The sequence below is a fragment of the Podarcis bocagei genome (genome assembly GCF_964188305.1).
Source record: "Podarcis bocagei genome assembly, chromosome: 8".
NCBI lineage: Eukaryota > Metazoa > Chordata > Lepidosauria > Squamata > Lacertidae > Podarcis > Podarcis bocagei.
Window position 1 is genome coordinate 66440331 of NC_138133.1, and position 13066 is coordinate 66453396.

A 13066-nucleotide genomic window follows, 5' to 3' on the forward strand; every position below is an offset into this window, starting at 1 on the left:
TGCCAACAATCCCAGTCTCTCCTGACATTGGCATGTTCAACGAATGGTGGAATTAGTTATCTGCTTAAGCAGATGTATGCAGGTAGAGACTATACCCAATCCTGTGTGTGTGGATAGAGAATCTACCCAATCAGGGTCCTGGTGCGGGCTACCCATGCAGTGGTGGTAGGCGGGACTAGACTAAATGGCTCTGCAATCCTTCCGATCTACATGTTTTCAGCATGGGGAGGTATTCATGAGAGTTATTCTCTAGTGCACTGCTCCTAGTCCAGGACTTTGACCTGTGCAACTATGCCGGGTCTTAATGCCCACAAACAGCTGCTCCCTCCCACTGTAGTTAATGGGAAAGCCCACTGAGCTCTGTGCAACCAAGGTGATGAAACAGAGCCATGGTCTGGTAGAAAATCACATTCTGCTAATTCATGCACATCACACAGGGGAGGGGGTGGTGCAAAGACCCAGTCTGAGTCCCTTTCTAAGGGCAAATCTTTCTCTTGCCTGAACATTTCTCAGGTATGTGCACCCATGATTCTCACTGGTTGTTTTCTGCACTCAGCATTCTGTCCTAGAAACTCTGAGTTTATTAGACATCCATTACAATTGACACATTGTTGCAGCGAGGGGTGAATAGATGCATTAGACAGATGATCTTAATTGGCTTTCATCCAAGAGAAATTAAAAAAGAAGAGAGAGAAAGGGAGACAGCTGAATTTGATTCACATTTTCAATTAGTAAAACTTTCTTTCATTATTATAATGCCTGCTCAAATAGCAGCCACATCATGGTGACAAATCCCGTTATCATGCTTTCTTTAATTGTCTTCCAAAAAGGCTTCTATTGAAAGCTTTGTCTGGACTTGTGTATAATGCTGACAATCAAGTTCCGTTCAAAGAGATGGGGAGGGGGAGTGTAGCGGCTCTGACTGAGGCACGTTATAATAACACATTTTTTTCCTTGCTGGTGGTTCTTCAGTGTGCGATTCTTGTTTTAGGTCACCATGCTATGATGACAGACGATGTGTGCTAACAAGATCAGTCACCAAGCATTAGTGGGATTCTGATGCTTCCCACTTATTTCAAGCTTTTGGGGTTTTTTTATTTTTTAAAAAATTGATCCTCTGCAGGTGTTGTTTGCTTGCAACATTATTACACAGCAAACGTGGTTCCTTTTTTTCCTTTAAGCAGCTAAACTCATGCAGCAAGCAACCAGTTCATCTAAAGATGAATTCTAAAAGGAATTATTTATTTTTCTAAACATTGTTAAGTGGGCTTCCCCAAGTCCCCCCATCTGATTTTCATTTTACTTCATCTTTAGCAGTTTACATATATCATAATTTCTAACCATCTTTTTTTTATCTCACTTAAAATAACTTCACATTTTATCACTTACAAATAACTATTTTAAAATACCCTATCTTCTACTTCTAACCCCACAGCCTATATCCACTTCCAAAGCTATTCTAAGATTTAAATATTAACATATTTTTTCAAATATTCCTTAAACTTCTTCCAGTCTTCTTACACCAACTTTTCTCTCTGGTCTAGGAGTCTCCCAGTCAGTTCGGCAAGTTCCATATACTCCATCATCTTCATCTGCCATTCTTCGATAGTTGGTAAATCTTGTTTCTTCAAATTCTTCACCCATCCATCCCTTTGGCTGTGGCTAAGCAGAACAAAGCAAAAAATAGTCTCTTACCATTTAAAGAGATTTTAATGATCACAGAGAAAGAACAAAGAGTCCATTCTTGGAGTAAAGGTGCTCCCAGTTAAGGTTTCCACCCACTCATAGAATCATAGAGTTGGAAGAGACCACAAGGGCCATCGAGTCCAACCCCCTGCCAAGCAGGAAACACCATCAGAGCACTTCTGACATATGGTTGTCAAGCCTCTGCTTAAAGACCTCCAAAGAAGGAGACTCCACCACACTCCTTGGCAGCAAATTCCACTGTCGAACAGCTCTTACTGTCAGGAAGTTCTTCCTAATGTTTAGGTGGAATCTTCTTTCTTGTAGTTTGGATCCATTGCTCCGTGTCCGCTTCTCTGGAGCAGCAGAAAACAACCTTTCTCCCTCCTCTATGTGACATCCTTTTATATATTTGAACATGGCTATCATATTACCCCTTAACCTCCTCTTCTCCAGGCTAAACATGCCCGGCTCCCTTAGCCGTTCCTCATAAGGCATCGTTTCCAGGCCTTTGACCATTTTGGTTGCCCTCCTCTGGACACATTCCAGTTTGTCAGTGTCCTTCTTGAACTGTGGTGCCCAGAACTGGACACAGTACTCCAGGTGAGGTCTGACCAGAGCAGAATACAGTGGCACTCCCCCCCCCCGAGTCACCCAAGTCACTTCCTCGTCTTGCAACCTGGTCTTGCAACCACTGTGCCTTCTGTGCAGCTACCTTATCTAATCTCCCTGACCTTATCTAATCTCTGTGACCTTGGACTGATCGGCTGGACACTTTCCAGCAAACCAGAGTCTGTTAACTCTCTCCTGGTTCTTCTTCTCCTAACTGTTCACCACCCAGTTCTTCCCAACTTTTGTCTTCTGAACTATGTCCCTCAGCGAACCACTGTTCCAAATCTATACTGTTCCACTGCTTCTGGGAAGATTCAGGATCCTGATCAGGAGCAGAGGGAGGGGGAGGCTCCCACCATTCCTCATCTGTGCAGCCCTCCTCAACATGGTCCCTGACATCATGCTACTGTGGTGCAACTCCACAAAACAGGGTGTCATGCTGGCCTGCATGGAAAGCAGGTAAAGTGGTGTTGGGTGTGTGGGATTGTTTCCCTAGCATTACTTTGCTTGCAGTAGTTGGGTTGGTTGCTGTAGAGGGGTGGAGCTAACATGATGCAAAACAAGTCATCTTAGGAAGCTGAACAAGAGATGGAACAAAACAGTAGTGCTGGGATGGTGCCGATCACTGTACCTCCTTCTTTTTTTGGGGGGGGGGGGAGACTATCTACAAAGAATTTGAAAATAGAAATGGGCTGCATCAATAGGAGTATAGCATCTAGATCAAGGGAAGTAATAGTGCCACTGTATTCTGCTCTGGTCAGACCTCACCTGGAGTACTGTGTCCAGTTCTGGGCACCACAGTTCAAGAAGGACACTGACAAACTGGAATGTGTCCAGAGGAGGGCAACCAAAATGGTCAAAGGCCTGGAAACGATGCCTTATGAGGAACGGCTAAGGGAGCTGGGCATGTTTAGCCTGGAGAAGAGGAGGTTAAGGGGTGATATGATAGCCATGTTCAAATATATAAAAGGATGTCACATAGAGGAGGGAGAAAGGTTGTTTTCTGCTGCTCCAGAGAAGCGGACACGGAGCAATGGATCCAAACTACAAGAAAGAAGATTCCACCTAAACATTAGGAAGAACTTCCTGACAGTAAGAGCTGTTCGACAGTGGAATTTGCTGCCAAGGAGTGTGGTGGAGTCTCCTACTTTGGAGGTCTTTAAGCAGAGGCTTGACAACCATATGTCAGGAGTGCTCTGATGGTGTTTCCTGCTTGGCAGGGGGTTGGACTCGATGGCCCTTGTGGTCTATTCCAATTCTATGATTCTATTATTCTAATTCTCACTTCAGAAATGAAGCCCATGTTCATTCCTATTTTCTGTTTCTTCATAGGCTTCACATTTCATTTTAATTTCTCTTCTTCTTCTCACATGCATTTCCAAATGTCAGACACACCACTGTCCTCTGGGCAAGCTGAGTGCTAGTTCCCCATGCCCCCCAAACACCACCTGTTTACTTCTGCACCTTTCTGCCCATCTGTCTCATAAGGATTAATTAAAACATTTTTTTACAAAAACTGATGATGTCTTGGCTCCAGAAAAGCTAGACCACATGACTCTTGTTCATGTTGGAAAGATGTTTTTTCCCCCTATTTGGAAAACAATATAGAAGATGAAAGAAAGAGGAAGAGTAATCTTCTTTACAGTGCTATACATAAAGCACACAATCGTGCAGAAGTCAGCCATAAATTAAGATCCATTGAAAATAGTGGAGCAGAAATGAGCTTTGCATGCTCACTCAGAAGTGAGTGCCTTGGGACATATTCCCAAGTAAGTGTACATAACAGAAGCCTGAAATCTCAGACATACTTACTAGGAAGTAGCAATGCAATAATATACACGTCTACTCAAAAGTAAGTCCCATTGAGTTTAACATGTCTTGCTCCCAGGTAAGGGGGAAACCCCACTTTCCTGGGAGTAAGCCCCATTGAATTCAATATGATTTACATCTGAGTAGATACGGTTAGGACTGCAGGCACAGCCATGTGTGACGTTAAGTCCCATATATTCCAAAGGGACTTAGTTGTGACTAACTTTTTGTGTTATTGTTCCTGTTTTCTTTAACAGGCCCAGAGTGCTGCTATAATCAAAAGAACCAATGGCTTCAAGTTACAAGAAAGGAGAGTCCAACTAAACATCAGCAATACCTTTAAGTTTTTCAGCAGTGGAACAGACGCCCTCAGAAGCTGGTGTATTCTCCTTCCTTGGAGGTTTTTAAGCAGAGGTTGGTTGGTCATCTGTCATGGATGCTTCAGTTGAGATCCCTGCATTGCAGGAGGTTGAACTAGATAACCCTCAGGGTCCCTTCTAACTCTACAGTTCTATGATTCTATGGAGGTGAGACACACACAGGAGCCCTGAGAGATCAAAATGTTGGCAACTCGAGAAGATAGAGTGAACTAGCTTCTGTGTCTCCAATTGGTGCTGCCTGCCCCAAATTCTCCTGCCAAATGATCACCTCATTCCATGTGCCAACTCACCCTCCATGTGGAAGAAGACCACCCAGTACTGAATGCCACAGCTGTTGACCTCTGGGAAGGAAAAAGTTTTTTGCCCTGACTTCCCCCTTTGCCCACCTTTATATCCACTCAGCATCCAAGTACTTTTGTGACATCACAGACAGTCTATAGCCAATGGCAGCAGCTTGAGGGAGGGTGCGTATCATCATAATCTCCTTAGATCTCACAATGGTGAGTTCAGCTCAGAAGTGATTTGTTCCTTTGCTTGTTTCTTATTAAAAAGATGTATAGCCCAACCCTAATACAGTGGTGCCTCGCAAGACGAAATTAATTCGTTCCGCGAGTTTTGTCGTCTTGCGATTTTTTTCGTCTTGCGAAGCACGGTGTTGGAAAAGTTTTGGAAAAGCTTCAAAAATCACCAAAGTCTTCAAAAACCTCAAAAAAGGCTACCACACTGCGTGCTATGAGTTGCTCCTTGAAGTCAAGTCGCAACTGTATTAACGGTGTTAAGAAAAAGGAAACAAACTTGCAAGACGTTTCCGTCTTGCGAAGCAAGCCCATAGGGAAAATCATCTTGCGAAGCAGCTCAAAAAACAAAAAACCCTTTCGTTTTGCGAGTTTTCCGTCTTGCGAGGTACCACTGTAAACACTGGTACCAGGCAATGGCCCATCATTAATCCAGGGGGTGGGAGGACATTTTTCAGCCTAATGGCTGCATTCCCTTACAGCAGGGGTCTGCAACCTTTAAGACAAAAAGAGCCACTTGGACCCATTTCCGAAGGAAAAAAAAAACTGGGAGCCGCAAAACTCGTCATTATAAAAATAACTTTTTAGTCACTTTTTATTATTTCTTTGTTTGACCCCTCAGAATTACTCCTCCTCATAGAAATAAACGTTAAATTAACAAGTTACCTTTTTGTGTGTGTGTGTTCTTCACTCCCCTTCAAAACAGTGACCAGCGTACATGCCCCCTTTCAATGCAGTGACCAGCGTACATGCCCCTTACAATGTAGCGGGCGGGCGGGAAGGTGACGTCGGGACGGTGCGTGACTAACGCACGCACCGCCCCCATGTGACGTCACAGCCAGTACAGCGTCCGCCACAGTGGGGAGTGTTGGGGTGCACAATGCGCCTCCTCCCCTCGCTAGTATCCGCCCCGGAGCCGCTGCAAAGGTGTAAAAGAGCCACATGCGGCTCCGGAGCCGCGGGTTGCAGACCCCTGTCTTACAGGCAATACTCTGAAGACCATGTGTCAGTGGTCAGAGGATGGCAGAGGTAAAACAGGAGCAGAGCAGTAAATATGACTCATGTCTTTGTACTGGAGGCCCATTCCAGAGGTTTCTACACCACCACCCGGTCTCTCCGTCCAGTTAAAAAAAAAATCCCAGTTGAAGGTAACATCCCAACCAGGCAAAAGTGCTTCAGGATGGTGGAGAACATGGCTGGAAATGGGCTTAGCCTGGGGAAAGTCCTCAAAGCCAGACAGAGTGGCTTGGGGAGCTGCTTTTGGCCCACAGGCTAGAGATTCCCCACCCCGGTCATAAAATGAATGATAAAAAGAGTGTTTCCAGCATTAGTCATACTCAGAGTAGAGCCATGGACTGAGACAGAGGGGGAGATAGCTAACAGGCCGGGCCAACCCCCTGGACCAGTTGAAAGAAGGCAAACAGGTGAGGGACTGGCTAAGCAAAAACTGAGTTTGGTGGAGCAGAGCCCCCATTTACTCTACTACACCAGCCTCCACTGAATTGAATAAATGGCTTTTCAGAAGTGAATAATAGGTGTAAGAGCCTGGTGGATCAGGACCTTGGCAGTGGCATAGCGTGGGGGGTGCAGGGGGGGGCCGGCCGCACCGGGCGCAATATCTGGGGGGGCGCACTCGCAGCTCTCTGCCCCCTGCTAAAATCCACGGGTTAGGGGGCACAAATTACTTGCTTTGCCCCGGGTGCTGACAACCCACGCTACGCCACTGGACCTTGGTGAGGAATAGGGAGCCTTGGATTGGAGCCAATGTGTACCAGCTATTCCATTGAGAGAGAAAAGCTTCCATTGATGCAATTGGGAGTTTTTCTACTAATACAAATGACAGGCATGAGAGTCCACAACCTGGGTCGACACCCTAACAAGGAGTAGGGAACCACACACCCTCCCCTGCTTTATGCAGCAGAAGAAAAGCTTCCATTGGCAAAACTGTGAGCTTTTCAGGGAGGTTTGTCTGGCACCTTCATTACTGTATATATTTTTAGGGGCCAAGCGAAAACGGTTCCTCTTCAACCAGGCCTTGGGCTGATTAACATTCTACAGCCTTTTAGATGTGTTTGTGGGAGGGCGGGTGTTTGTTTTGTTGTTTCTGTTTTAACTATTTATTTGAGCTTTTTGTTGTATTTTTATCTTGTTTACCACCCTGAGATCTTTTGATGATGCAGTGGTATATAAATCTAATAAGTAAATAAATAAATAATAAAATAACTTCCTTCAAATACTGAAAACAGGCAGCGGACCTCCAATCCAGATCAGGACTGGAGCAGGTGTGTGTGTGTGCACACACACAAACACACACACACACACACACACACACACACACACCCCAGTGGCCCGGTTGAGATAAAGATCCCCACATTTACTCATTACTTTTTAAAGGTCATTTGTCTAATTTCAAGTGGTATGTTATCTAATTTGGCCTTTGGCCCATCAGTCCTTGGTCCATTGGTTTCTCCAATCTGCTTTTTGTAGCTGGAAAAGATGCTATGTAGCTTTTCAAACTTAGATCACATTTCCATTACTAACAATACAATCTGCTTATGACATGGTTCGGGTTCTTCCATATGCCCCGTGGGGATAAATCCCTCTGCAGTATTCCCAACCCAGTTCTAGAGAAATTAATCTCTCCAGCAATATTTCTCATTTTAAATATTCTCATTTTAAATATAGAGGCATTTCCTCGGGCCCGTTAATCATACTTGCGGAATATAATGCACTAGGGGGCTCAGTTTTACTGCCATGTTTGAGTAAAGAGACAATAACCATGAACATAATTTTGGTTATTAGTTCCAATAAACCAATAATCTTCACTGTTCATTAAAAGTAAGAGAGATGTGAGCCAAGATGAAGTGAAATTGCTCAGTATCTGCTAGCAAGGATTGTTTTGCATTCAGGGCGCTTTCTCATATGCATTTCACAAAGGAGCTGATTTGAGTTGTGCTTTAAATACCTTACCAGAAATAAGAGCTTCCAGTGTATGTTTGGATCCATTTTGAGAAACAACATGTACCCCGAGAAATTGTGACGTTTGGTGCGGCAAGAGAATGGACAATGCTGCTCTTTTTCATTCATTTTTACATCCTTGACAGGTGGGAATTGGAGCACTTGGAATGCAATTTATTCAGTGGCCTCACCTGTCTGTTTGCTCTTCATTCCATCCCTGTAGGAGTCTTCATAAGTACAGATATCTCCCCGCATACACGGGGGTCACATTCCCGGGTACCGTGTGTATATGTGAAATTGCATACAGTGGGGAGCGCCATCTAAGAAACCTGTAAGCACCCTCTAAACTTTTGGAAACCCTTGGAAAACCCTTTTAAAAACCAGCAGCACTTACAAGACTCCACTACAATCACTCCCTCCAAACCGCCTTTCTCAAACTCCAACTCTCCACAGGCCTCAAGGGTTGGTGCAAAGGCTCCTAGAATTGCAGTTGCAAAGGCTTCTGGGATTGCTAGCCATTTCCCCACTCTTTTCATGCCATTTTTGCTGTTTTCCTGCTCTTTTGGGGGCCATTGTTTGCCCTTTTTACTCCTTTTTGCAGATTAAATCGATTTATTTAATCCTTTTCCGCTGCCGCAAATATACTCGGTCACACACACACGAGTCAAATGCACTTAACTGGGGAGGCACCTGTAGTTGCAGGATGTCCAAATATGCACCATACATTTTAAAACATGTTTACACTACTTTAATGGTCATGGCTTCCTTCAAAGAATCCGGGGAAACAGAGTTTGTTAATGGTGCTGAGCGTTGTTAGGAGACCCCATTCCTCTCAGAGAGCTACAATTCCCTGTGTGGTTTAACCACTCCTTCTTTGCAAGGAACTCTGGGAATGGTAGCTCTGTGAGGGGAATCAGTACTTTTTACCCCTTTCTCATACTCCAAGGACTCAGCTACATTAGTCAAAAAACAGTGTTTTGAATGCGTTATAAACATGCAAAACCAGACGGCGCTGGAGGGGGGAAAATTCTATGCAATTTTCCATAGCGTTTTTTCCCCGTCCTTTCGCAATAACGATTTAATTTTTGACTTATTAATAGCATTTTTCCGCCTGTGGTGCCGTGCCCTCCAGATCTTTTGGACTACAAATTTCACCATCCCTGAATATTAGATATGGCTGCTAGAGTTGATGGAATTTGTAGGCCAAAACCTCTGAAGGCCACCAGGTTGTGGGAAGGCTGTTATTGTCCATTATTCATCTTTATCCTCTTAGCAAGCTAAAAGAGACCCTGCAAGATTGACGAAAGAGGGGATCTACAGGTACCGTAGTCATTTTATTGAAGCAGAGATGAAAAGATGATGGTCTACAGATTTTTGTATTAGTCTGGTTATGGGGGTGATAGAGCTTTAAATCAAAGGATTAGGGGCCGATAATATTGTTGGGACTGTCTGGCCTTCCAACCTTGTAGCTCTATGGTTAGTCAGCTTCCACCACTGCAGCCAGACACATCTATCCACAACATGATTGCTTTCTTGACACTTTGTACAGAATGCACATTGCATGAAATTCCTCCTGGCTTAGGACTCTCTTCAGAGATGTAAAAGTAACCAAAGAGATAATTCTGTAGTCTTGCCTTAAAGACACAGAGAAAAATCGTCAGAAGAACCATCATAGCATTTTGGCTTTCTGGCCATTATGCCCAAGGCAATAAATTTCTCCTCTACCTTATAAAATAGGAAAGGTGGCTTTTAGAAAGTAATGTGTCATGCTGTATATTACATGAAATAAAATATCCTTGCCCAGTGCACAGAGAGCATTCAGCAGATGCGATAAAATACATCTGCAAGCCTGTTGGGATAAACATATAAGCAACATTGCTTTATTTATGTCTCAGCTCAAAAAGTCAGTTTTGTGCTTCATTTGTGGGAAGTGCTAGAAATCAAAATAAAAAATAAAAGCTTTAGACTTCTGTTCTACACATTTGTATGTCACAGGGACTTACTTCTGAGTAGACAGGTACAGGATTGCACTGTTAAGAAGTCACTTCAAAGCACATGTAGAATACAACATAGCATTTTTCTTTACTCATCTTCAAAGGAATCTCCTTTTCAGTTTAAACTTGCTGGCATAGAATCATATTATGGTAGAGTTGAAAGGGACCCAGAGGGTCATCTAGTCCAACTCCCTGCGATTCAGGAATCTTAGCTAAAGCACCCATGACAGGTGGCCATCCAATCTCTGCTGAAAAACCTCCACAATCTCCCAAGGGATTCCATTCCACCATCGAATAGCTCTTATCATCAGAAACTTCTTCCTTATGCTTTGAAAACTGCTTAGATCTCTATCCTGGTATTCGATGATAAACCTATAAATAAAACAGCAGCTACTGATGAATAATACGAGCGACTTTTCAGAAGGCTAGTTAAAGTGGGGCAGCCGTTCCTTATTCTCAGTTCATAAACCTTATTGAATGGCACTTTCAGCCTTTGTTAAGGGCAGCTTTGACAAAAGCAAAGAGGTGAAGGAAAGAGCTCTTTTCAGGCCCTGGGTGCCCCATCCCTCTGCCTCTTTTCCCACAATGCTCCTTCCCGTCTCCGTAAACGGCTCTCCTTTCGGCTTCAGGGAGGATTCTGATGTCTACATAGTGGAGTAGGGAGCTGAAAATAATGCCAATATATTTCATATATGGCAACCAATGATCCCCTTTGGTTTCAGATAGTACATGGGTTGTTGTTGTTTAGTCGTCTGAGTCATGTTCGACTCTCCGTGACCCCAGGAACCAGAGCATGCCTTGGAAACTCTCATTTTCTTCTCAAAGCTTCTCCTTTTTTATGTCCATGGAGTTTTCCTGGCAAAATACTGGAGTGGTTTGCCAGTTCCTTCTCCAGGTTGATCACATTTAGTCTAAACTCTTGGGTATGACTTGTCCGTCTTGGGTGGCCCTGCACGGCATAGCTCATAGATTCTTGGAGTTATCCAAGCCCCTTCGCCATGACAAGGCAGTGATCCATGAAGGGGAGTACATGGGTAGACAATTCCAAAAAAATTTAGTGGACATATTGACTCATTTACCAGAAGTAATGTATGGAAGTATATACTCGAATCTGTCAAAACTAAGCCTCCTATAATCTTTCCGCCAATATCAATATAAGTAGTTTATAGTCACTATGCAGCAAGGAGATAGGTTCATATTTGTTTACTAGAGTCACATCTGGAGCAATCCTAACCATGTCTACTCAGAAGCAAGTCCTATTTAATTTCTCAGGTAGATGTAAATAGGATTACAGCCTCAGTTCTTCCTTGATTTTTCATCACTAGACATCTCGCTTGGCTTCCAGATAATTCTATTAAGTTTTCCACCAGTCAAGATGCAGTTTTGCTGCATTTCAAGCCAAGGAAAACAGCTGGGCTTATAAATATTAACTAGGACTGCCTTACTGAAGCAAACTTTGTTCTCAAAATAGAGGACATAATTTTGGCCACAGGGTCTTTCTCCCTCTCTTACTGTGTCCAAGAGCAAAGTGTGTTCAGTTGCTTGTGATGCTGTATATTTGAAATCTCTAAGGAGATCACTGACTGACAGATGTTTTTATTTCTTATTGATTTTTTTCTATTCTGTTAACTGTTGGTAAAATTCCCATGAAGAGCCTGATACAAAACCTGCTGCTATCAGCATAAATTCTTTAATTTTCTTGGATCAGCTCATAAGCTGATGGCTGAGACTTGCACCTCAATGAATGTTTTCAGCAAGAATGGTGTATTTCATAGCCCTCACTTATTGACCCACCAAGCTCAGAAGGAAACAGTGTCTGTGTACACTCTCTATATCTGAAACACATTTCATCCCAAAGAATCATGGGACCTGTAGTTTGTTAAGGGTGCTGGGTATTGTAACTGTGAGGAGTAAATGACAATTCCCAGGATTCTTGGAGGTGGGGACGGTGCTTTAGATATACAGTGTACCCAGAAATTAGAACAATACATTTGTAAAGATGGAGGTAGTTGCTGAGGGAGGGGAATTAGGAAGAGAATCTAATCTATAGCTACTTCCACACTGGGCATTTAGTGTGGAATAGCCACATTCCGTTCACTTATTTTTTACAGGGCAACCGTGAATAAAACTTCTATATTTTCCCCATTCAGCTTTCTCCCCACTCACTCAAAAAATCCATCTTTTTAAAACAGAAAGGAGCAGCTGTGCAACATCCCCAGGCCTCCTCCCATAACAGCCTTGTACATAACCCCATCCTTGTGGTTCGAGGACCCGACCCCGGTGAAGTGAAATGAAGACACATGGACACGTGATATAAGGTTAATGGGCTAGAAAAGGCCACAACTTTATTGGTTACAGCAATTGAAAAGGTATTGGCTTTGGCATTGGATCGAAAACAAGTGGGTTCTTCACCAGTAGGTGGAGCCTGTTGATGCTAATCCAACTATAGGCTCACCCCTGCTGTCACCGAGGGTCGTGCCAAGGCCTCCCGCCAAGCAGGCATCGGACGGAATACACGACCCCCAGATTCCTTTAACGGAATACCCCTAAAAATTGAAGGCATAGGCGATGGCCACACCTAGCACTTCCACACAGCGCAACACATTATTCCAATGCCTAACCTACCCACCAATACCGCAAAAGTTGTGATGATTGCTACGAGGTAGGCGAAAAAACCAAAAAGCCTAGTGCCAAATGGAAAAACTCCTACCAGGCCCCCCAGCCAACCAGGGCGACCAACCTAAGGTCCATAGCAAGGCCAAAAAACCTGAACCCTAACTAAAGGGAGTGGAGGGTGGGTGACTCGCAAGGGGCGAAGAAGGAAGAATGAGGCCGGGGAAGGCTGGCGCTGCAGCAAAATGCTGCTGAACACGCCCCCTCCGTGGCCCCTGGTTGGATGGCCACCGAGGGGGCGTGAGCGCCAGCCAGGTGAGCGGGCAGCAGGGGGCCACGCCCCCTGCTAGCCGGGGCTCGGGGCTCCGACCACAACCCCTCCCCTCCCCTTCGGGGAGGAGAGTCTTTGTTGTAGAACTAAATCAAGCAGTCACTCTCGGGGCCAACCAATGAAGCAGACTGCAAACGGAGGTTTCCAGCAGCTTCACAAGAAAGTGTAAGA

At 44.2% G+C, this 13066-nt stretch overlaps 1 long non-coding RNA gene across 1 annotated transcript; it reads right to left on the reverse strand.

Annotated features, from left to right (window-relative positions):
• Positions 1 to 1221: 1221 nt before the first annotated feature.
• On the reverse strand, positions 1222 to 4734 carry LOC308593225. The gene is made up of 2 exons (XR_014010867.1): positions 4442 to 4734; positions 1222 to 1662 (listed from the first exon to the last, which is right to left on the reverse strand). It is a non-coding gene; the product is annotated as an uncharacterized lncRNA (long non-coding RNA).
• Positions 4735 to 13066: the final 8332 nt, after the last annotated feature.